The following is a 26,919-nucleotide window of genomic DNA, read 5'->3' as shown; positions in this document are numbered from 1 at the left end:
ATGCCGCTCCGGCCGTCCGACCTTGCCGGTGGCAACGGCGGCGCATCCTACTGCCTCGCCCACGTCCAAAGCGTCCACAGGGACGGCACCAACTTTCTGATCAGAGCTTCCCAGAGAGTAGACGATTACGTCAACAGCTACGCGTTCGTTGTTACCTTGCTCAGTTCCATACCCTACCAACGCATCTGGCGGTGCCTCCGCCACCAAGCCAACTCTTCCGTCAAGAGAGACGACTCCGTTCTCAAGGCTATCGCGGGGGAAGCGGAAGACTCCTCCATGCAGCTGGTAAGCTTTGGTTCGCAGATCGCTTCGTTCAATCGTTCCTTTTTAGTAGTAGTATATCACTATGACTATGATTTTCTCATCTGACGGCTAATTTTCCATGGTGAGACAGAGCACTTCCCTGACCGGCGCCACCGACGTCGACGTGCCGCGATCCGTATCAGGCAGGCTGTCTGTGTTCGGGCTCAACGAGTCCCAGACTGGCGCCATACTGAGCTGCGTGTCTGCGGTGCAGCGTGCCGGTGCCGGTGGCGGCGGCGGCGCAAGCAGCAAGGTTAGCCTCATCTGGGGGCCGCCTGACACGGGCAAAACCAGGACCATCAGCGTGCTCATGCTATCTGCCATGAAGCTGAAATGGCGGGTCCTGGCGTGCGCGCCGACCAACACCGCCGTCTGCCAGGTGGCCTCAAGCCTCCTGGCACTGAGGAGGCAGCACCCCGATCCCGATGCCTGCACTGGCCACGGCAATCTGCTACTGTTTGGCAACAGGCAACGCATGCCCATCGACGACGATCTCAACAACATCTTCCTGGACACTCGTCTTAAGCTTCTAACAGAGTGCTTCTCGCCGGAGACGGGATGGAGGCGGCGCCTTATTTCACTGGAATTGTTTCTGTGCGACGAAATAGCCATGATCAAGCAGAAGGATGGCACAGAACCAGTAGTACCTAAGTACTACTCCTTCCCCACGTCAGAGTTCCACCGGATCTTCGAGAAGCTTAGCAAATGTTTGAAGACAATCATGTCTCATGTCTCAATACATCGTACCCTGGAGAAAAACTACAGCAACATTGCTTTGCTCAGCAAGCTGCTCGACGACTTCAGCAAGCTGCCTGGTGTGCAGAAACAATTCTCCACGTCATCGACACAGCTGAAACAGCAATGGCAAGGTTTAATGACGGGTTACCACTCGGAACAAACAATTGGCACCATGAGGGAGAAAATGCCAGCAATTCTAGACCTCACGAGGACGCTGCTGCAAGACCTGCAACTTCCTCTGACCGAAGAGTTCTCCGAGGTCAAGGAGTTTTGCATCGAAAGCGCCTCCGTCATTTTCTGCACCGTGTCTGGCTCGGCTAAGCTGGAGGGGGAGAAGATGGATCTGCTTCTCATCGACGAGGCAGCACAGCTCAAGGAATGTGAATCCCTTGTCCCGTTGCAAGTCTCCGGACTCAAACACGCAGTTCTTATCGGTGACGAGCGCCAACTGCCAGCTATGGTCCAAAGCAAGGTCCGTACCGTTCATATACCATACTTACTTATTACTCCAAAGTAGTACTAGTACTTTTTAATTGCATCTACCTACATTTTTGTGACATCTCCTGCAGGTTTCAGATAAGGCGTTGCTGGGCAGGAGCCTGTTTGAAAGACTGGGTTTACTCGGACACAAGAAACACCTCCTCAACATGCAGTACAGGATGCACCCTTCCATAAGCATCTTCCCCAACTTGAGCTTCTACGACAGGCAAATCTTGAATGGCCCCAATGTGTTGGAGACGAAGCACCAACGTAGTTACCTTCCTGGTGCAATGTTCGGGCCATACTCGTTCATCAACATTGAAGGCGGGGAAGACCGTGGCCGCAGCAAGATGAACATGTCTGAGGTGGCCGCCATCCTGCAAATACTGCGCAGTCTCAAGAAAGGTGCGTACGTGTGGCCTGGAGGCTCCTTGAACAAAATTTCTGATGATGAGATGCAAAGAACCATTTTTATTATATTATTGAACATCGTTGAATGTATTATTTAATGTTACTGCTGAACTATATAGCACCTCGAACTCATGTCATGGTGTTTGGCGCGCAGCTTGTGTCAGCGCCGGGGAGGTGGTTAGCGTGGGCGTCATATGCCCGTACACCGCTCAGGGGAAGGCGATTCAGGGGAAGATAGGGGACGTGAAGGCGATGCGCCCCCTGGTTCTTCACATCAACTCCGTGGATGGGTTCCAGGGCAGCGAAGAAGATGTGATCATCCTCTCCACTGTCAGGTCCAACGGCACCGGCTCGGTCGGCTTCCTGTCGAACCGGCATCGCGCTAATGTCGCCTTGACGAGGGCGAGGTACGAACGCACACACGGCAAGATCTGGATGAAATGCAAAAGTACCTGAACTTGTCATGCATGGAAACTGCCTCGATCGTTTTGGTTGCAGGCATTGCTTCTGGATCCTAGGCAACGTGGCGACGCTTAGCGGTAGCGGCTCCATCTGGGGGGAGCTGGTTCGGGATGCGGCGGAACGTCGGTGCTTCTTTGACTGGGACGATGGCGAGGGCGTGTCTCCTGCAGTTTCTCGCGGCGCTCGCTTGATTGGGCCTGGACGTGGTGAAGTCGCTTCAGCTTTAGGCATGCACCTGGCAGGGGATATCAGTGAAGCGCTCGGTTCTCTGCGACTCGCTTAATAACGAATGCACCGCCGGACGACACAAGTAGTGGCGAACGGGCAATTTGTTCTCTTTTCGCCTTTTGGGTGTTGTTACTTGGGTCTTCGGGCGTGTCTGAGCGTAGTGGTCAAGCGATCATCGATGGACTGCAGCCTCTCTTTTCACCTCAGTGACAAATCTAATGGTGGTCGAACCTAGTTTTATGTATGATTTTGTTGTTTCAACTCAGTCCGTGGTTGATCAACTGTGGTTTAAAGAGAGGACTTATGCATCAGGTACCAGAAATTTCCTTCCGATTCGGTCACTTCGATTTTGAGCCTACAGATCAACATCTAAAGTACCCGCAAAAAAGAAAAAAGATCAACATCCAAAGGACAGCAAAGAAAACGGGACCAGCTATAGCCGGCCCACTAGCCTCGCCAAACCCTTTCTTTTTAAAGAAGCCCCGCCAAACCCTCATTGTGCATGCATGCACTTAGCCAGGTTAGACTGTAGCTTAGGGCAACTCCAACTCTGACCCGTCTACTGACAGGGCCAGACAGCGAATCAGTCCGTGAATATTAATACTGAAGTCCGCGAACATTTTAACCACCGTGAAATTCATGGAAACCAATCGATATTCATCAAAGTTCGGATAGAAAATAACACAAATCATCTATACATACAAATTAACTCTAGTACAACAATCTCTCGAATTCGACGAGATTAACTAGATCTCCAACAAGTTTTTCATCAACGGAGTTTCTTGTTCCACACATACTGCTTCTTCAGCTTCATCCAATAATGTGTATGTAAATGACCGTCTCCCTGTCATGTGGTACATCACGGCAGCACGTGCGGGCCACCAGGATATACGGTTAGCGTGGGCATCATATGCCCGTACACCACTCAGGTGGAGGCGATTCTAGGGAAGATATGGGATGTGAAGGCGATGCGCCCCCTGCTTCTTCACGTCAACTCGGTGGATGGGTTCCAGGGCAGCGAAGAAGACGTGATCATCCTCTCCACCGTCAGTGGCTCTGTCGTCTTCCTGTTGAACCGGCGATGCACCAACGTCGCCTTGACGAGGGCGAGGTACGCATGCACGGCCAGATCTGGATGAAATGCCAAATGCAAAGCTAGCTGGAACCTGTCATGCATAACTTCCTCAATCGTTCTGGTTGCAGGCACTGCCTCTAGATCCTGGGAAATGCAGCGACGCTATGCGGCAGCGGCTCCCATCTGGGTGGAGCTGGTCCCGGATACCGACGGGTCCGGGATGCCGCGGAACGTTGGTTCTTCTTCGACTGGGGCGATGGCGAGGGTGTGTCTCCGGTAGTTTCTCGCCGCGCTCGCGTGATTGGGCCTGGACGTGGTGGAGCCGCTTCACCTTTAGGCATGCATCTGGCGGGAGATATCTCTGACATGCTAGGTTCTCCACGACTCGCTTAACGAATGCACTACGAGTGGACAGACGTTGTGGTGATTTGTTCAGTTTTATGTATGATTTTGTGGTTTCAGCTCAGTATGTGCTTGATCCATAGGGGTATGTATGGTTATTTTATGGAGCCTGATAAGTGCCATACGTGGCATGAAGTAATTTCGCCCTGACTTTTTTATGGCAAATTTAGTTATCCGAGGATGGCAACTTAGCTGTGAAGCATGACACTTCGTGCCACACTTATGGCACTTATCATTTGGTTATTCTATATAGGGAGAACTTATGCGTCCGGTACCTGAAATTTCCTTCCGATTCAGCCACTTTGATTTTGAGCCTACTGATCAACATCCAAATGACAGCAAAGAAAACGGGACCAGCTATAACTCTTGTACCTGGAAGTGAAATTTTGCATTACCATAGCCGGCCCAACCCCACCTCTCCATCATTGTGCATGCATGCATTTAGCCATATTAGATTGTACCTTACACTACACTGGTTTCAGATAATATTATATTCCCTTTGCATTCCTTGATCTAATCTACCGTAAATAATGTATGAGTAGTATAAGCTGTAAATAATATCACTTTAACACTCAATAAGTAGAAATGAGAACTAAAACAAATATATAACTAAAAATAAAAAAATCTAATGATGAATAAATTAAGGGCATTGATATTACACTAAAAGTAAAGAAAAACAACAAAGCCATGTTACTAAAACAAAATAAAAAGACAAATATTATTCCAGGAAAGAATGAATTAGTGGCGCAGGTATTACCCTAAAGAACAAAGAAAATGAATATAGAAAAGTTAAAATATATCAAGAAAAAGAATTGCACACATATACCATCGAAACTTGCATTCTTTCATAATGCGCAAGAATAAGCATATAGTTGTGTAAAGACAATGGTATTTGTAGATGAATTGCATCCAACTTGTATGTATATGTCTGTAGTATACTTAGTATCAAAATAAATAAATAAACGAATGTCGACGGTTAATACCTCTCGACATAGCATATAATGTCAATGGTCTCTCTCTCTCTCTCTCTCTCTCTCATACACACACATGGAAAATGGACCTATGAATGAAGCAACACAAACTAGATACACGCCTAGAGAAACATGACACTCACACACAAAAAGAGAGGAAAACTAAACAAAGGGGGTGACTATTTGGCAGGCGTCTAATATATTTTTGGCATTCGGTCAAACCACTCTCTACCATCCGATCTAGATCCCAATGCCCACCTGGGCTCTTCTTCCCCTATAATAAACTAAAACTAAAACAAATACAAATTCAAAAAAATTGAAGTTTTCTAAGAAAGAAAGTATTGGCATTGGTAATGGCAGCATACTCCCTCTTACCCCCTCTTTTTACGTGTTAGGTAAGAATTAAGAGTTAATCAGACCACTAATTAATGAGATTAAATGCTCAAATCTATTATGTACACATACCTCTCATGTGAAAAGACGGGTAAGAGGGAGCATGTTAAAACTGCTCGTTGGTAATGCCCTTAAAGAAGAAAGAAAATGAAAAAAGACAAAGAAAAAAACTTACACAAAATTTGCATTTTTTTAACTGCAAAGAGTAAGCTTATAATTTACACAAATATTGTATCGTACTTTCATGTATAGTTGCACATACAAAATAAAAAACTGAAGTTTTCTAAAGAAGAATTAGAAAACTGACTGACTGGCTACACTCTCTTGGTCTCCAAATTGATAGTGGCACCCAAGCAAGCAAGGGGCAAGGTGTTGGAGTCTTAAATCAATCTCTAAGTCATACCTTGTCTCTTTTTGATTAGTTAGGACCATCACACAGTATTTCCTTATTGCATGTGACCCAAAGGCCTCGCATAAATTAGGAGGATGGCGCAAACTCCCAAACGGAGATGTTAATTTAAATGTTGATGTGTCCATTCACTAGTAGAAAATAGGGCTATCGTTCGGGCCTGGCCAGCCCATTAGTCCCGGTTCCTCACGAACCTTGACCCATGGGGGGTATTAGTCCCGGTTCATGAGCCCAGGGGCCCGGTCGGGGCCTCGAGGGCATTGGTGCCGGTTCGTCTGGATGCATTTGTCCCGGTTTTTGGCATGTTTTGTTCATACTGAGAGAAATATGATATTTTTTTGTTCATAGAACATGATGTTTTTTAATTCATAGATTTTTTTTGTTCATGAGAGAGGCGGGGACGTTGAAGGATCATAGATGTAATTTTTTCAGAATTTTCTATCGTGCATAGACCTATTTTAGACCACGGGAGAGCACCCCCCCTATCGTTGCAAAAGTTGCTAAGTGATATTAAGAAGGAAGAAGAAGAAAAGGAAGGATAGGAAAAAAGAAAATAAGAAGAGGAAGAAAGAAGAAGAGGAGAGGAAGAAGAGGAGAAATAAATAAGAAGAGGAAAAAAGAAGAAAAAGAAGAGGAGAAGAAGAAAGGAATAGAGGAGAAGAAGAAAAAAATAGAAAATTTTCTTTTCTATTTTTCTTCTTCTTCTCCTCTATTCCTTTCTTCTTCTCCTTTTGTCTTCTTTTTTTTCTTCGATTGCTTCTCTTCTATTCCTTTCTTCTTCTCCTCTTTTTATTTCTTCTTTTGTCTTCTTATTTTTTATCGGGTATGTCATTGTCGATATACCCCCTCCCGATAACTTCAACACGAGGGGGGGGGGTCGATATACCCCCTCCCCGATAACATTATTTTCCCATGTATGTATGTCGCGTCGTTGTCGATATAACCCCCTCCCGGATAACTTCGACATAAGAGGCGGTCAATATATATATATATATATATATATATACCCCCTCTCGACCGTGACAACTTATACCACGGGAGCACCCCCCCCCCCCCCCCCCCCGGCCCTCTCGCTCGACCAAAACTCTCGAGGACACCCAAACCCTAGATAAAAAAATGATGTTGGTCTCCTAACCCCTCCCGCCGCGCTCCTACCCGACAAACTCTCTCGAGGCCACCCAAATTTACCAAGTTAAAAGAGCGTTGTTGTCGAGGCCACCCCAAACCCTTGAAGCGTTGCCGAGGCCACTGATATGTCTCCAATGTATCTACTTTTCCAAACACTTTTGCCCTTGTTTTGGACTCTAACTTGCATGATTTGAATGAAACTAACCCGGACTGACACTGTTTTCAGCAGAACTGCTATGATGCTGTTTTATGTGTAGAAAACATAAGTTCTCGGAATGTCCTGAAAATCCACGGAGGCACTTTCTGGAAAATATAAAAAATACTGGCAAAAGAATCAAAACCAGGGGGCCCACACCCTGTCCACGAGGGTGGGGGCGTGCCCACCCCCCTGGGCGCGCCCCCTGTCTCGTGGGCCCCCTGAGGCTCCACCGACCTCAACTCCAACTCCATATATTCCGTCTCGCGGAGAAAAAAAATCAGAGAGAAAGTTTCATCGCGTTTTACGATACGGAGCCACCGCCAAGCCCTAATCTCTCTCGGGAGGGCTGATCTGGAGTCCGTTCGGGGCTCGGGAGAGGGGGATTCGTCGCCGTCGTCATCATCAACCATCCTCCATCACCAATTTCATGATGCTCACCGCCGTGCGTGAGTAATTCCATCGTAGGCTTGCTGGACGGTGATGGGTTGGATGAGATTTACCATGTAATCAAGTTAGTTTTGTTAGGGTTTGATCCCTAGTATCCACTATGTTTTGAGATTGATGTTGCTATGACTTTGCTATGCTTAATGTTTGTCACTAGGGCCCGAGTGCCATGATTTCAGATCTTAACCTATTATGTTTTCATGAATATATGTGTGTTCTTGATCCTATCTTGCAAGTCTATAGTCACCTATTATGTGTTATGATCAGACAACCCCGAAGTGACAATAATCGGGATACTTCTCGGTGATGATCGTAGTTTGAGGAGTTCATGTATTGACTATGTGCTAATGCTTTGTTCCGGTTCTCTATTAAAAGGAGGCCTTAATATCCCTTAGTTTCCGTTAGGACCCCGCTGCCATGGGAGGGTAGGACAAAAGATGTCATGCAAGTTCGTTTCCATAAGCACGTATGACTATATACAGAATACATGCCTACATTACATTGATGAACTGGAGCTAGTTCTGTGTCACCCTATGTTATAGCTATTACATGAGGAATCGCATCCTACATAATTATCAATCACAGATCCAATGCCTACGAGCTTTTCACATCTCGCGTTTCGCTTATTTACTTTTCCGTTGCTACTGTTACAATCACTACAAAACCAAAAAATATTACTTTTGCTACCGTTACCTTTATTATCATACTACTTTGCTACTAAATACTTTGCTGCAGATACTAAGTTATCCAAGTGTGGTTGAATTGACAACTCAACTGCTAACACTCAAGAATATTCTTTGGCTCCCCTTGTGTCGAATCAATAAATTTGGGTTGAATACTTTACCCTCGAAAGCTGTCGCGATCCCCTACACTTGTGGGTTATGAAGACTAATTTCTGGCACCGTTGCTGGGGAGCATAGCACTGTTCTCTGAGTCACTTGGGATTTATATCTGTTGATCACTATGTGGAACTTGAAAGATGAAAGAACTAAGATTTTTCCCTCAACTACGAGGGGAGGTAAGGAACTGCCATCTAGCTCTGCACTAGATTCTCCTTCTGTTTTGAGTAAGCTTGCCACACCTAAACCTGCTACTGCTATGAATTCTGATATGTCACATGTTATTGATGATGCCACTTCTGCTATGCATGATACTTATGATGAAACTACTTCTGTGTGTGATACTACTTTGCCATTAGGTGAATTTCTTGATGAACAACTTGCTAGGGTTCGAGAGAATGAAATTATTGAAGATGCTATTATTGATGATAGTGATGATGAAAGTTCTCTCAATGATTATGAATTACCTGTTGTTCCCGAGGGTTATGTTATGGAAGAGGAAGCTGCTAGAGCTATCTTTGCTTGTAAAGATAGATATGATCTTAAGAAATTATTAGCTAAATGGAAGCAGCAGTATCTTAATGCTAGAATGAAACCTGACCCTGCTTTTGCTTCTTCACCTATCTGTGTTACTGAAAAGGATTATGAATTTTCTGTTGATCCTGAAATAATTACTTTGGTTGAGTCTGATCCTTTTTATGGCCTTGAATCTGAAACTGTTGTGGCACATCTTACCAAGTTAAATGATATAGCCACCCTGTTTACTAATGATGAGAAGTCTCGCTTTTATTATATCCTTAAGATATTTCCGTTCTCATTAAAGGGTGATGCTAAGACTTGGTTTAATTCTCTTGCTCCTGGTTGTGTGCGTAGTCCCCAGGATACGATTTATTACTTCTCTGCTAAATATTTCCCCGCTCATAAGAAACAAGCTGCCTTGCAGGAAATATATAATTTTGTGCAAATCGAAGAAGAGATTCCCCCACAAGCTTGGGGGAGGCTTCTCCGGTTACTTAATGCTTTGCCTGATCATCCTCTTAAGAAAAATGAAATACTTGATATATTTTATAATGGACTAACCGATGCTTCCAAGGACTACTTGGATAGTTGTGCTGGTTGTGTTTTCAGGGAAAGAACAGTCGACGAAGCTGAATTACTATTAAATAATATGTTGACTAATGAAAATAATTGGACTCTCCCAGAGCCAATTCCCGAGGCAATTCCTGAACCAATTGAGCCAACTCCTGAGACTACTCCTAAACCCACTCCAAAGAAGAGAGGTGTTCTATTTCTCAGTCATGAAGATATGCAAGAGGCGAAGAAATCAATGAAAGAAAAAGGTATTAAAGCTGAAGATGTTAAGAATTTACCACCTATTGAAGAAATACATGGTCTTAATATACCGCCTGTTGAAGAAACACATTGTCTTGATAACCCGTCACAGGTAGTAAAGGTAAATTCTCTCTATAGTTATGATAAAGTTGAAATTCCCTCTACTAAATTTCATAGCCCATGCTTTGATGAATTTGATGACTTTATGGCTAGACAAGAAAGTTTTAATGCTTATGTTGGAAGAGAGTTAAAGAATAATGCTTTCGAGATAGGACGCGTGAGCGATTATATGGCTAGAGTTAAAGGTGAACTTAAACTCGTTAGCAAATATGCTTCTATGGTTGCTACTCAAGCTGAGCAAGTACTTAAAGCTCAAAATGATTTGCTTGATGAATTAAATAATAGACCTGACTTTGCTGTTAGAGTGGCTACTAGAACTGGTAGAATGACTCAGGATCCTTTGTATCCTGAAGGCCACCCTAAGGGAATCGAGCAAGATTCTCAGAGAAATAATTTAGAGGCATCTAGTTCTTCTAAAAATAATAAGAAGAAAAATGATAGGACTTTGCATGCTTCTAGTGAATCTGTTGTAGACACACCTGAGAATCCCAATGATATTTCTATCTCTGATGCTGAAACACAATCAGGTGATGAACATGAACCTAGTGATAATGATAATGTTCATGTTGATGCTCAACCTAGCAAAAACAGTGGTGTGGAGATTAAACCTGCTGTTGATCTTGATAACCCACAATCAAATCAATGTTATGATAAGAGAGATTTTGTTCCTAGAAAGCACGGTAGAAAAAGAGAACCATGAGTTCAGAAACCCATGCCCTTTCCTCCTAAACCATCCAAGACAAAGGATGATGAGGATTTTGAGCGCTTTGCTAAAATGATTAGACCAATCTTCTTACGTATGCGCTTGACTGGCATGCTCAAAGTAAATCCTTATGCTAAGTATATGAAGGATATCATTACAAATAAAAGAAAGATACCGGAAGCTGAAATTTCCACCATGCTTGCAAATTACACTTTTAAGGGTGGAATACCAAAGGAACTTGGAGATCCGGGGGTACCTACTATACCATGCTCCATTAAAAGAAATTATGTTAGAACTGCTTTATGTGATCTTGGAGCCGGTGTTAGTGTTATGCCTCTCTCTTTATATCGTAGACTTGAATCGAATAAGTTGACACCTACTGAAATATCTTTGCAAATGGCTGATAAATCAACTGCTATACCTGTCGGTATTTGTGAGGATGTGCCTATTGTGGTTGCAAATGTCACTATCTTAATGGACTTTATTATTCTTGATATTCCCGAGGATGATAGTAGGTCGATTATCCTTGGTAGACCCTTTTTGAATACTGCAGGGGCTGTTATTGATTGCAAAAAAGGCAATGCCACTTTTCATGTTAATGGTAATGAGCATACGGTACACTTTCCGAGGAAACAATCTCAAGTTCATAGCATCAATTCTATTGGAAAAGTTCCAACCATTATTATTGGAGGTTTTGAATTTCCTCTCCCTACTGTCAAGAAAAAGTATGATATTCTTATTATTGGGGACGTTCATATCCCCGTTGAGGTAACTTAGTGTTATTCGAAATTTCTCCGATTCCTTGTTATTCGGAATGAGTTTGTTAACAAGACTTGATCAACCTTGTTAGTGGATTCATTTTGATGATCACGAGATGGATGAAACTAGAAGGCACAACCTTCTGTACCCTTTTTTTACTTTCTGTTATTTGGAATAAATAAAGCAAAAATAGTATTATCCGTCTGTTTTCTTAATTATCCGTGTAATAAAAAAATATCCCAAAAATAAAGTGCTCCAAATGCCCTGCAAATTTAGTATGATTTTTTGTGGAATATTTGAGGATTTTAGGCACTGAAATCACTACAGGAGGGGCAAGCACCAGGCCACGAGAGTGGAGGGCACGCCCAACCCCCCTGGGCGCGCCCCCCTGTCTCGTGGGCCCCTGGTGGCCCCCCTCCACTTATGCCAGCACCCATACACTCCATCTTCTTCCCAAAAAAGAAATCCTCATCCATCTCAAGCACGAGTTCTAGCTCATTTTGCTGCGATTTTCGATCTCCTTGCTCAAAGCTCCCTTCACAAAACTGCTTTGGGATATTGTTGCTTGGTATGTGACTCCTCCATTGGTCCAATTAATTATTGTTCTAGTGCTTTATTCATTGCAAATTTTTGCTGCATAGGTGACCATGTTCTTGAGCTTGCATGTTAAATTGATGAGGTCCCAAGTAATTCTAATGCAAGATATAGGCTCTAGGCACTTGTAGGAGTAGTTGCTACCAATCTTGTTTAGTTTTATTCACTTTTATTTTGAAGTTACTACAATTTCAGAAATTTTTCAGAAAAAGAATTATGTCTAGGAGAAGTACCAAGGTGGTTCCTCGGTAAAGAAAGGGCCCAGGATTGCTATACGTGAGCAAGACGTTGAACTAACGAGGGACGCAGATGTTCGAGCTTGTGAGTGGCCATCCGATGATTTTATGGTCGAAGCAGGCTTTAAGGAGGAATTTGACGCGTATGTGCGTAATGCTGATCTAGAGGACTTCTTACAAGATAAGTGTCCTCAGTACTATCAATTGACTGATTCCTTTGTGCGGAGGTTTAAATATAACTATGTATGTAATTCTCCTAGTGTCCTATTTGATATCTATGATACATCTTATACCATGGACTTAGAGGATTTTACAACTGCTTGCAAACTCCCGTAGTGGGGTAATATTAATGATCCCCACAAATCTGAATTTAGAGACTTTCTTGCTAGTATTACTGTGGGAGAATCTAGGGACATAGCACAAGCTACCATAGGGAGCATTTATTTTCTTGCTATACATTATTTTGCTCTCTTCATTGGTAGATCCATTAACGGTAAAGATGAAGCATGTCATATGTGTGTCCCTGATCTTTGTGTCCTCAAGAGTGCTGTGTTAGGTTATAAAGATTATAACTTGGGGGCAATTGTTGCACGTAGGTTGCATAATAATGGTAGAGCGGGAGATTTATTTGGAGGAATTTATGCGACCCGTGTGGCTAATTATCTTGGTATAGCCCCACGTGAGGGGGGTATGATGTTACCTCCTGCTTATTTAGATTATGACGCTATGGTCCAACATCATTTTCTTAAGAGGAATGAACAATTCCTCCAGTATCGACTAATCTATGGCAGACGCAACGCTGTCCATGTTACTCTTCCTGCTCCTCTCCTTTTTGATTACCAGGCAAAAGGGAGATATGTTGTTACCAGGGAGGAGCAGCTGAACACGAGGGAAGAGCGGAGGCGGCTTGCCAGCATGCCGCAGCTCAGGAGGCATTTGCTGCTGCATCTCAGTACGACCCCAGTTACAACTATGGATATCAGCCAGGCTATCCTTGGCATTAGACCAACTTAGGCCAAAAGCCTAAGCTTGGGGGAGTACATATTTCTCACGGAGTCTACATCATGTTCACACACTATTCTAGTTGTCGGTGCTCATACTCTTTCATTGTATTATCCATGTTAGTTTAATATTCTTTTTCTTGCTTTCTTCTTGTGTGTTTGATAAACCTTAAAAAACCAAAAAAAATAGTTAGTTTAATTTCCATGCTTGTAGTAGAAATTAAAATGAAAACCCCAAAAGATTTCTCGTTCTTCTTCTTACTTGTTGGGAGCTTTCCTGTGTAAATAGTTTTCTTTTCTTTTCTTTTCTTTGGGGGTCGAGAGTAGGAGACCATATTGAAAATGTTTAGTGGCTCTCATATGCATGATTGTTTATTTAACTTAGAGCCCATATTACTTTGTCTTCTCTCTTGAGTTGAATGCTTGCAGATTCCAGCTTAGACCAATGCACATGCACTCTTATTATTATACACATCGTTCGGTCGTGCAAGTGAAAGGCAATAATGACGATATATGATGAACTGATTGAGATGAGAAAAGCTGGTATGAACTCGACCTATCTTGTTTTTGTAAATATGATGAGTTCATCGTTCCTGATTCAGCTTATTATGAAGTAAACATATTTGCAATGACATTTAGTGATTATAGTTGCTTGTGCCATGCTTGATTAGCTATGAGTTATAATGGTTTACCTTGCGTGCCAACATGATATTAGAATGATTATGATGTGGTATGATGGGATGGTATCCTCCTTTGAATGAATTGAGTGACTCGACTTGGCACATGTTCACGCATGTAGCTGAAACAAATCAACATAGCCTTCATGATATTTATGTTCATGGTAGATTATATCCTACTCATGCTTGTATTCGGTGTGAATTAATTTTAATGCATGTTTATGACTGTTGTCGCTCTCTCAGTTGGTCACTTCCCAGTCTTTTGCTAGCCTTCACCCGTACTAAGCGGGAATACTTCTTGTGCATCCAAATTCCTTAAACCCAAAAGTTGTTACATATGAGTCCACCATACCTACCTACATGCGGTATTTACCTGCCGTTCCAAGTAAATTTGTATGTGCCAAACTCCAAACCTTCAAATGAAATTCTGTTTTGTATGCTCGAGCAGCGCATGTTACAACTAGGGCTGCCTATATCTTCCATGCTAGGTGGGTTATTCTCAAGAGGAGTGGACTCCGCTCCTCATTCACGAGAAAGGGCCGGTAACCTGGATGCCCAATCCCATGATCCAAAAAGATCAAAGCAAATCAAAATAATTAAACAAAACTCCCCCAGGGCTGTTGTTAGTTGGAGGCACTTGTTGTTTCGAGCAAGCCATGTATTGATGCTTATTGGTGGTTGGGGGAGTATAAACCTTTACCATTCTGTTTGGAAACTGCCTATAATGCATGTAGTATGGAAGATACAAACATCTCATAGTTGTTGCGTTGACAGTGAAAGTATGCCGCTCAAAATGTTATTCAATCTCTATTTTAAAATCGAGCTCTGGCACCTCTAGAAATCCCTGCTTCCCTCTGCGAAGGGCCTATCTATTTACTTTTATGTTGAGTCATCACCCTTCTTATTAAAAAGCACCTGTTGGAGAGCACACTGGCATTTGCATTCACTACTATTGGTTTATATTGGGTATGACTTGACTGGATCTCTTTTACCATGAATTACAATGTTTAGTCAGTCCTTGATCTTTAAAGGTGCTCTGCATTTATGTTTTGCGGTCTCAGAAAGGGCTAGCGAGATACCATTTTGTTATATCATGTTATTATTGTTTTGAGAAAGTGTTGTCATCCGAGTTTTATTATCATGGCTCGCTAGCTGATTATGCTATTGATATGAGTAATTGTGAGACCTAGGTGTTATTGTGAGTATGGTTAGTTCATAATATTTGCTGAAACCTGAATGCTGGCTTTGCATGTTTACAACAACAAGATCAAACAGAGTTTGTAAAAGTTTTCTTTATCACTTTCAATTTATCAACTGAATTGCTTGAGGACAAGCAAAGGTTTAAGCTTGGGGAAGTTGATACATCTCCAACGTATCGACTTTTCCAAACACTTTTGCCCTTGTTTTGGACTCTAACTTGCATGATTTGAATGAAACTAACCCGGACTGATGCTGTTTTCAGTAGAACTGCCATGATGTTATTTTATGTGTAGAAAACAAAAGTTCTCGGAATGTCCTGAAAATCCACGGAGGCACTTTTTGGAAAATATAAAAAATACTGGCGAAAGAATCAAGACCAGGGGGCCCACACCCTGTCCACGAGGGTGGGGGTGCGCCCACCCCCCCGGGCGCGCCCCGTATCTCGTGGGCCTCCTGAGGCTCCGCCGACCTCAACTCCAACTCCATATATTCCGTCTCGCGGAGAAAAAAATCAGAGAGAAAGTTTATCGCGTTTTTTGATACGGAGCCGCTGCCAAGCCCTAATCTCTCTCGGGAGGGATGATCTGGAGTCCGTTCGGGGCTCGGGAGAGGGGGATTCGTCGCCGCATCATCATCAACCATCCTCCATCACCAATTTTATGATGCTCACCGCCGTGCGTGAGTAATTCCATCGTAGGCTTGCTGGATGGTGATGGGTTGGATGAGATTTACCATGTAATCAAGTTAGTTTTGTTAGGGTTTGATCCCTAGTATCCACTATGTTCTGAGATTGATGTTGCTATGACTTTGCTATGCTTAATGTTTGTCACTAGGGCCCGAGTGCCATGATTTCAGATCTGAAAACCTATTATGTTTTCATGAATATATGTGTGTTCTTGATACTATCTTGCATGTCTATAGTCACCTATTATGTGTTATGATCCGACAACCCCAAAGTGAAAATAATCGGGATACTTATCGGTGATGACCGTAGTTTGAGGAGTTCATGTATTCACTATGTGCTAATGCTTTGTTCCGGTTCTGTATTAAAAGGAGGCCTTAATATCCCTTAGTTTCCGTTAGGACCCCGTTGCCACGGGAGGGTAGGACAAAAGATGTCATGCAAGTTCGTTTCCATAAGCACGTATGACTATATACAGAATACATGCCTACATTACATTGATGAACTGGAGCTAGTTCTGTGTCACCCTATGTTATAGCTATTACATGAGGAATCGCATCCGACATAATTATGCATCACTGATCCAATGCCTTAGAGCTTTTCACATCTTGTGTTTCGCTTATTTACTTTTCCGTTGCTACTGTTACAATCACTACAAAACCAAAAAATATTACTTTTGCTACCGTTACCTTTATTATCATATACTTTGCTACTAAATACATTGCTGCAGATACTAAGTTATCCAGGTGTGGTTGAATTGACAACTCAACTGCTAATACTCAAGAATATTCTTTGGCTCCCCTTGTGTCGAATCAATAAATTTGGGTTGAATACTTTACCCTGGAAAGCTGTCGTGATCCCCTACACTTGTGGGTTATCAGCCACCCCAAACCCTAGAGAAGCAGCGTCGAGGCCACTAATATGATTCCTTATTGTCATTATATTAGCTAGCTAGTTCTACGTTTGCCACTAATATATCCATCTGTCATGTTTGAATAATAATCGCCATGTTGTAAATATTTGCAGAAACTATGGAGCACCCCCGAGATGAAGAAACAGAAGAGATGTTGGGGGACATAATCGCAAAAGGAAGTGATGTTGTTGCATCGTTTCTCAATGACACTGATGGTCTGGAAGGACAGGGTAGTGAAGAAGAAGGTTATGATTATGATGGCTCCGGTGACCCAATGCCGGTACAAGAAGAAGTAGACCATCATTACGTCTCCAGTGACCGAATCGAGTCCGGCCATGTATATATATGAGTTAAGCCTATGCTGACTAGCTAATTGATGCATTCATTGTTTTCATATGTACACATATTAATTAACTCTCGTCTTTCTTCTTTTCTCTAGCCCTCCGGATCAAGCACAACTTCGGTAAAGAAACGAGGCCCGAAGAAAAAGTTGCGCTCGGATGAAAGGTTTGAGAACACATCAATCGTGCGCGATGGCAAGCCGATTGAACCCATCTGGACAAGGGATGCATTTCGTGCTCAGTGCAGGGTTCTTGTTAAGGACAAAATCCCGATCAGTATCCAGCAATGGTTAAAGCCTAAGAAGGAAGACCCTGAGGTGTCTTATGTCTCCGATATGCAGAAAGAAGATCTTTGGACATCGCTTAAGGCAAATTTCACCCTACCACCAGAGGAGGATCCGGAGAAGCCAGTTAAAGAGCAATTGATCAAGTCTCATGCTCTTAAGAAGATGGCATAACTATTCAGGATGTGGAAGAATGAGCTGAAAATAGAGTTCTTCGACGAAGATTTGACACCAGAATTCACCGGAAAGTATGAGAGGATCAGAGATCACTGGCCCGCATTTGTGGCCCACAAGACATCGGAAAAGAGTAAGAAGATGTGAGTGATAAACAAGAAAAATGCTGCAAAGAAGAAGCATCACCATCGACGGGGTCAGGTGGCTACCTCAAAGCTCGACCTTTGTGGGACAAGGCTGAGAATGACCTGATTGCTAAAGGGGTCAGACCAGAGACATTGAATTGGCCAGACCATTGCCGGACTTGGTTCTTCGGGGTTGGCGGAACCTTGGACACTGTAACAGGGAAGTGCGTTTGGACGGAAGAGCAATTGCGAATACCCGTTCAGGAGTATATCGAGAAAGCGCACTCACAATGGCCCCCGGGAATCCTGAGCACCCTGGACGGACACAAGGCACGCCAGGCTCCGTTCCGTGGAAGGCTGGGTTTCCGGATGCAAGGGGTTACAAAACCCAGGAGAGGTGGAAGAAAGTGGAGCATAGCCAACTGCAGGCGCTGCATGAAAGGGTACAAGGGCTAGAGGAACGAGAAGCAGATCACAGCAAAAGACCTGCCGAAGCTTCCCCTGAAGCTACCCCGCCATCTCAGCAGAGAAGTAGCATGGCTTCCACCGAGCAGACTCAGCAGCTGGAGCCTGTCTTCACGGCTCCTGGTAGCTTCCCCGTGGATGCTATCACAGAGCCTCAACATTGCCACCTTATGACGCGATGGATGACATTGAAAGTCAAGGCGGCTGTTGGCTCTATTATACGTAATGAACCTGGCGCAACCTGCCACGGCAGTCGATTCCAGAAGGATATGCTAGGGTGACGGTGGATCAAATAATGGACGGATTTGAGGACCTTGAGCTTGACCACCCTACGGGTGAAGGGGAGATTCGGCTGGGTTCTTATCTGAAGACTCCATGCCTATGGCGGAAGGAGCTCATCAACCTTCCGAACTGGACGCCTCCGCCTCCTCCTCCTCCTCCGGCGAGTTAGGGCAATCCGCCTCCTCCTCCGGAGAGTGATCAGGGCACTCAACCTCCTTCTCCGATGCGTGGCGGCACTCCGCCTCCTTCTCCGCCTGCGCCGGCGCGCCCGAGCAGCCAGCCTCCTCTTTCTAGGCCTCCTCAACAAGGGCGGATCAAGAGACCCGCTGCCGCTCCGGCTGCTCCGGCGCGTCGTAGTCCTTCTCCTCCGCCTCGTAAGAAAGGAAAGACAGCTGCAGCTGCTCCATCTGCTCCGGCGTCTAGCAGCACAGCCAGAGCCGGGAGGCAATACAAATTCAGTCCTTCTCTCAAGACTCTAGAGAAGTTACCATACGAGAGGACCGTGGAGGAAAACACGCAGATCGTGCAAGCCAAAGTGAATAACTTCTTTGAAGGGGTGAAAGCAAAGATACATCCACCTCCGGAGGAGAAGATAGATCCGGTAAAAGCGAAGCGTACTCTGGCTGTCCTAAAGAAACCACCAAAGTCTCCGGCGAAAGGCAACTATGAGCGCATTCTTACAAAGTCATTTAAGGAAGCGTGACGGTCGGGAAGTACTATCAGTGGCCAACGACGAGCTGGGAAAAAAGTTGCCCAGCTCGGCGAACAAGCGAACTAATCGTTCCCCCCGCTCCACGTGTCTAGCGATATCGTCGCTAATGTTCCGGGCGGGATGGTGCCCGGTTATAACAATCTTGAAGATTACCTGCCCGAGGATGTACATTATGATTTCTTGGAGGTGGACGAACACAAATACGTGTACGGGAAGCTTCTCGTCAAAGATTAAAGATCTCTACCAACAATGATGTACAGATTACATGATTGGTACATGAAAACCCGCAGAGAGTCTGAGGGGACGAATGTTTTGACGCTGAGAGTCAGAGAGGAGCATGACCTCATTGGAATTGAACTGTTGAATTTTCCATTTGAGGAGTTCTTCGCGTTTTTCAATCTAAAGGCCCTCGATAAATTAATGATCACTTGCTACTGCCTGTAAGTAGTACTACTTCTGTCATTAAGTCTCTATATATAGGTCAGCTCTTTCATTGCATGTATTTTTAATTATCCTCACTATATTATGTAGATTGAAGATCACCGAATTGAAGAAAAGGCAAATTGGTGATATTGGGTTCATTAACACAAATCTCATAGATGCATATATGGTTAAATTTCAGGGCAGAGATACCGAGGCCAAGCTGCTACAATCGTTTGTATTAAATCAAAACAAAGCTATAATACTCTTCCCTTACGAATTCAAGTGACTGTACTGTCTTGTGCATATTTGGTTTCCCTTATTAGTCGAGGTTATAGTAATGTAATTGATGAGTTATGCATGCGTGCGCAGATTCCACTATATTCTCCTAGAGATTAAGCTTGAGCAGGGACTAGTAACCGTCTTAGACTCGAGACGAAAAGATCCCAAGGAGTATGCAGACATGACTGAAATTCTAGAGAAGTAAGTTAAATCGATCATTATCGCACCATATCGGCAACTTTTTGTTCATTTCCAGATATCAAGTAATTGTTTTCTTTGTCTGGCAGGGTTTGGAAAAAATTCACCTCAAAAACTCAGGGACTGCCGAAGAAGCTGCAATTTAGACACCCAAAAGTAAGTACTATAGTAGCATGTTCCACGCATCTCCTAGTGATTCAAGCGCTAGTTTCATCAATACCATTTAGCATGCTTGCTAATTATCAGTTTGATTGACCTCTATTTCTTGTAAAGTGGTTGTGGCAGGAACAAGGGAATAATTACTGTGGATACTACATTTGCGAGTCCATCCGCCACACGACCTGTGAGCGGGGCTACTCTGACAAACAATATGAAGTGCGTAAAAATAATATTCACAATTTTATTTTATTACCATCATTTGTGTTCAGTTTCATTTATTCACATATATGTATTGACCCCCTTCTTCAAATTAGAAATTTCGGATGCGGGATGAACTCCTACCACCAGATCGTATGTGCGGAATTCAAGAAGAATTGGCGGCATTCTTTCTTGACCACGTGAAAGCTAAATACGGAAAATATCATGTGGACCCTAATCAGCTCGTTTTTAATTAGGATATTATATTGTAAGAGATACTTATATTGTATATATGTAGCCAGTACATAGCGTCGGATAGATATACGAGAACTTGTTGTTCGACCAATCTCTCAGAGAAGGAGAGGTGGTCGATATCACTTCTCTATGTATGCATATGTTCATGACGATCTTCTGTTTCCGCCATTTGCTTACTAGCTAGCATGTCTAGTCCTCTCTATATATACGTATAGTACGTAGCATCGACCAAGCACGGAGATAAGAGAGGACACTTCTCTATTAATTATCTAGCTAACACAATATATGAAACACCTAAATTAACCCTCCAAAACCCCCTAACCCCCCCTCCCCCACCTTAAAAAAAACAAAAACCCCAGCACCTGAAATGCTAATGCGTGGATGCCTATTGGTCCCGGTTGGTGCCACCAACCGGGACCAAAGGGCCTCCTGACTGGGCTCGCCGCACCGGCCACGTGGAGGCCCATCTGTCCCGGTTTATGCAAGAACCGGGACTAAAGGTCTAGGGCATTAATACCGACACTTTAGTCCCGGTTCAAAAACTGGGACAAATGGCCCTTACGAACCGGGACAATAGGTCCTTTTCCTACTAGTGTTTAACTGCGATTTGTTTCAAGGGACTATGGGAGTAATCATCTGAGATGATAGAAGACACATGATTGTATCTGGGAACAAGCTCATTGAGATGTTGACTCGTGTTATGTTGTTCGGCTTGATGAGGCAATGGTTCTGAAATTTGGGTTGAACTTGGCGATGTCAGCAAGGCGCAACAGATTGGTCCTCAACTCCGATAACCAGGAACTCATGGAGATTATGAATAAAGATGGACAATATGCTGGAGATGCAGCGGCCATTGTTGATGACTGCTATCATCTGGTTGTGAGTTTACCTCTATAGTTTTATTAATTTTGTTCCAGAGAGTCGAATGCGGCTGCTCATGAATTAGCTAGGATTGCTAGTGTTTCGGTGTGTAATTATTGGACAGATAATGCTCCTTTCGAGTTTCTTCCACTCCAACTTAAAGATGTAAAGTGGAAGTAAACATGTCAAAAAAAGGAACCATGTCCATGACACATTAACCACTGCATGCAAATTTTGTGAACCATACGTCATGCATGCAATCAATTCCAATGCAAATATGCAATGATGTGTGGCAACCTAGCTTGCCCGTGTTGATATTTTAGTCACATTTCCAGATTATAGGGCGGAGTACAACTAAAATCAAAGAAACTTTTCTCGCTAGGGAATGGTTGGCGCTATATTGAGTGTGCTTTCTCCTGGTATCATCTCATGTACGCGCCGACATATGTGGTATGTACATTTTGCCTCATTAGGGCCGGGAGTGAACTCTATATATACTAGATGAAACCCCGCGTGTTGCTGTGGCATATTTAGTTGAAAATATATATTACTCAACCAAGTGCCGTATGTGGTAACCTATCTACATAGAGATGAGCACACTAAAGGAGAAAGAAGAAAATCAAAATGGGAAATGTCATTGAAACATCACATATCAGCTATGCTGAAGTACAAATAACTCATATGCTCGGTTAATGTGCAACCAAATATTAGGTAAATGTGACATTAGGGCATCTCCAATGGTTGTAGGATAGTTGTTGGTAGATTTCGCCACATAGGATTTTTGATGATGTGTCATACAATAAATGGGAAAAGAGAGGATGGTTGTATGTACATGAACGAACACCTCTTGCATAAGCTCCAATGTAGAATGAGAGAGCACCATATTTATTATCTCACATCCCATTGGGCAAAGTAGATACAACCTATTGGAGTTGTTGTACGTTAAGATGTTGGTTGATGACATGACATATTTTACCAATAAGCTAACATATAAACTATTGGAGATGCACTTGTAGAAAAAAACCCATTCTTCCCGGTTGGTTAGGGCCTTTTGTCCCGGTTCTTTAACCGGGACTAAAGGGTCGTTACTAATGCCCTAGACCTTTAGTCCTGGTTCTAACACGAACCGGGACAGATGGGCCTCCACGTGGCCGGTGCGCCGAGCCCAAGCAGGAGGGCCTTTGGTCCCGGTTGGTGACACCAACTGGGACCAAAAGGCATCCACACGTCAGCATTTCAGGGGCTGGGGTTTTTGTTTTTTTTCGAAAGGGGGGAGGGGGGTTGGGAGTTTTGGGGGGTTAATTTAGGTGTTTCATATATTGTGTTAGCTAGCTAATTAATAGAGAGAAGTGTCCTCTCTTATGTCCGTGCTTGGTCGACGGTACGTACTATACATAGAGAGGCCCTCGACACGCTAGCTAGTAAGAAAATGAAGGAAACCATTAAGTACAGAAGTTCGTCATGCATACTGAGAGAAGTGATCGATCGACCTCTCCTTCTCCGAGAGATTGGTCGAACAACAAGTTTTCGTATTATCTATCCGATGCTACTGGCTACATACATATACAACATGTAAGATCTCTTACAATCCTCTAGCGTTTGAAATCAACTTTCACATGGTATTCTCCGGCTTTATTGATGACGTGGTCAAGAAAGAATCCCACCAATTCCTCTTGAATTGCTTTCATGCGATCTTGTGGTAGGAGTTTATTCCGCATCTGCCACGTCTAATTTGAAGAAGGGGGTTAATACATATATATGAATGAAACTCAACAGAAATGATGGTGTAATAAAATGAAATTGTGAATATTATTGCTTACGCACTTCATATTGTCTTTTAGAGTAGCCCCACTTATTTTTCAAAGTCGCGTTGTAGATGAACTCGCACACGTAGTATCCACAGTAATCATTCCCTTGTTCCTGCCACAAGCACTTTACGAGAAATAGACGTCAATCAAACAGATAATGAAGCATTATAAATGGCATTGATGAAAGTATAGCTATAGAATCAACGGGAGATGTGCACAACTAGCTAGCTAGTAGTACTTACTTTCGGGTATGTATATCGCAGCTCCTTCGACAATCCCGGAGCTTCTGCGGTGAACTGTTTCCAAACCCTGCAAGACAAAGAAAATAATTATTATTACTTGAGATATCAGGAAATGAAAAAAGTTGCCTATATGATGCGATAATGATCGATTGAACTTACTTGTTGAGCATTTTAGTCATGTCCGCATAGGTTTCGGGATCTTTTCGTCTCGAGTCTAAGACGGTTACTAGTCCCCGCTTAAGCTTAATCTCCAGAAGAACATAGTGGAAGCTGCGCACGCATGCATAACTCATCAATTACATTACTATAACCTCGCTCGAGTAATAAGGGAAACCGAATATGCACACGACAGTAACACTCACTCAAAGTTGCAAGGAAAGAGTATTAAATCTTTGTTTTGATTTTTGATCAATGATTGTAGCAAGTTGGCCTCGGCCTCTTCGGCGTTCTTTGTAACCAAAAATTCATCTATGATATTTGTGTTAATGAACCCAATATCATACATTTCTTGTTTTCTGCACTCGGCGATATTCAATCTGCATAATATAGTGAGGATAATTAATTATAAATACATGCAATGAAAGAGCTGAGCTATATATAGAGACTTAATGACAGAAATAGTACTTACAGACAGTACCAAAAGACCGTTAATTTATCGAGGGCCTTTTGATTGAAGAACTCGAAGAACTCCTCAAATTGAACAGGCAACAGATCAGTTCCAACGAGGTCGTGCTCCTCTTTAATTCTCAGATACAAAGTATTCGTCCCCCCAGACTCTATGCAGGTTTTCATGTACCAATTATGGAATCTTCACATCATCGTTGTTAGAGATTTTTCATCTTTGACGAGAGGCTTCCCGTACTCGTATCTGTGTTCGTCCACCTCCAAGAAATCAAAATGTACATCGTCAGGCAGGTAATCTCTAAGATTGCTATAACCGGGCACCATCCCCGGAGCATTAGCGACGATGTCGCTAGACACATTGAGCGGGGGGGCATGATTGCTTTGCTTGTTCGCCGAGCTGGGCAATTTTTTTCCCTGCTGCTTGTTCTTTTAACCTTTGATGTTTGACAGTACTTCTCGACTGCTCCGCTTCGAGATATGCCTTTTCAGTAATGTGCTCATAGTTGGTTTTTGGCGGAGACTTTGGTGGTTTCCTCAGGGCATCGATAGTGCGCTTTGCTTTCACCGGATCTACCTTCTCCTCCGGAGGTGGATGTCTCTTTGCTTTCAACCCTTCAAAGAAGTCCTCCACTTCGGTCCGCACGATCTTCGCGTTTTCCTCCTCGGTCCTCTTGTACGGTAACTTCTCTAGAGGCTTGAGAGGCGGACCATATCTGTACTGCATCCTGCCTCTGGCTATACTACTAGACGCCGGAGCAGACGGAGCGGCTGCGCCTGTCTTCTTTCGTGCTTGCATATGAGGCGGAGGAGAAGGACTATGACGCGCCGCAGCAGCCAGGGCGGCGGCGGGTCTCTTCCGCCCTTGCTGGCGAGGTGGAGAAGGAGTAGGCTGCTGGCTGCTCAGACGCGCCGGCGCAGGCGGAGAAGGAGGCGGAGTGCCGCCACGCGCCGGAGAAGGAGGCTGAGTGCCCTGATCGTCACTCGTCGGAGGAGGAGGCGGTGGAGGAGGCAGAGTGCCCTGACTCGCCGGAGGAGGAGGAGGAGGCGGAGGCGTCCAGTTCGGAAGGTTGATGAACTCCTTCCGCCATAGGCATGGAGTCATCAGAGCAGAACCCAGCCGAGTCTCCCCTTCACCGGTAGGGTGGTCAAGCTATAGGTCCTCAAATCCCTCCGTTATTTCGTCCACCGTCACCCTAGCATATCCTTCTGGAATCGGACGACAGTGAAAAGTTGCGCCGGGTTCAGAAGGTCGAACAGAGCCGACAGCCGCCTTGATTTTTAAGTTCTGCCATTGCGTCATAAGGTGGCAATTTTGAGACTCCATGATAGCATCCACGGGGTAGCTAGCAGGAGCTGTCAAGACATGCTCCGGCTGAAGCAGCTCGGTGGAAGCCACGCTGCTTCTCCGCTGAGATGGCGGGGTCGCTTCGGGGGAAGCTTCGGCAGTTCGTTTGCTGCGATTTGCTTCTCTTTCCTCTATCGCTTGTACCCTTTCGTGCAGCACCTGCAGTTCGGTCTGCTGCACTTTCTTCCTCCTCTCTTGGCATTTGTAACCGCCTGCGTCCGGAAACCCAGCCTTCCACGAAACGGAGCCTGGCGTGCCTCGTGTCCGTCCAGGGTGCTCAGGATTCCCGAGGGCCATTGTGAGCTCGTCATTCTCTCTGTCTGGAACGAACGTCCCTTCCTGCGCTGCATCGATATAGTGCTGAAGCTTCTTGACTGGTATTTTCATTTGCTCGTCCGTCCAAAGTCACTTCCCTGATACAGGGTCCAAGGTTCCGCCAGCCCCGAAGAACCAAGTCCGGCAACGGTCTGGCCAGTTCATTGTCTCTGGTTTGATCCCTTTATCAAGCAGATCATTCTCAGCCTTGGCCCACTTAGGCCGGGCTTTGAGGTAGCCACCTGACCCCATGCGATGGTGAAGCTTCTTCTTCACAGCATTTTGCTTGTTTGTCGCCGACATCTTCTTACTCTTTTCCGATATCTTGTGGGCCACAAATGCAGGGCCAGTGATCTCTGATCTTCTCATATTTGCCGATGAATTCTGGTGTCTCTTCTTTGTCGACAAACCTTTTCAGCTCATTCTTCCACCTCCTGAATAGGTCTGCCATCTTCTTAAGAGCATGAGACTTGATTAATTGCTCTTTAACTAGCTTTTCCGGATCCTCCTATGGTGGTAGGGTGAAATTTGCCTTCAGCTCAGTCCAAAGATCATCTTTCTGCATATCATTGACATAAGACACCTCAGGGTCTTCGTTCTTAGACTTATACCATTGGTGGATGCTGATCGGGATCTTGTCCCTAACAAGAACCCGGCACTGAGCAGCAAATGCTTCCTTTGTCCGGATGGGTTCAATCGGTTGGCCGTCGCGCGCGATTGCTGTGGTCTCAAACCTTTCATCCGAGCGAAACTTTTTCTTCGGGCCTCGTCTCTTTACCGAAGTTGTGATCGATCCGGAGGTCTAGAAAAAAGAAGAAAGACGAGAGTTAATTAATATGTGTACATATACCAAAACAATGAATGCATCAATTAGCTAGTCAGCACAGGCTTAACTAATATATATACCTGGCCGAACTCGGTTCGGTCACCGGAGCCGTCATCACGGTCTCCTTCTTGCACCGTCATTGGGTCACCGGAGCCATCATAATCATGTCTTTCCTCCTCCATTCTTCGATCACCGTAGCCTGCTTCTTCACCCTGTTCTTCCAGACCATCATTGTTGTTAAGGTATGATAAGATATCACCTCCGGCTAAGATTATGGCCCCCAACACCTCTTCTGCTTCCTCAT

The 26,919-nt window shown here is 44.2% G+C and overlaps 1 pseudogene; it reads left to right on the top strand.

Moving 5' to 3' along the window:
• On the top strand, positions 1-21,491 carry LOC123158753 (uncharacterized ATP-dependent helicase C29A10.10c-like; annotated as a pseudogene).
• The last annotated feature ends 5,428 nt before the right edge of the window (positions 21,492-26,919 follow it).

This window comes from Triticum aestivum, chromosome 7B (genome assembly GCF_018294505.1).
Source record: "Triticum aestivum cultivar Chinese Spring chromosome 7B, IWGSC CS RefSeq v2.1, whole genome shotgun sequence".
Classification (NCBI taxonomy): domain Eukaryota; kingdom Viridiplantae; phylum Streptophyta; class Magnoliopsida; order Poales; family Poaceae; genus Triticum; species Triticum aestivum.
The sequence above is the reverse complement of the archived record's forward strand: the minus strand, read 5'-3'. Positions and strand labels throughout refer to the sequence as shown.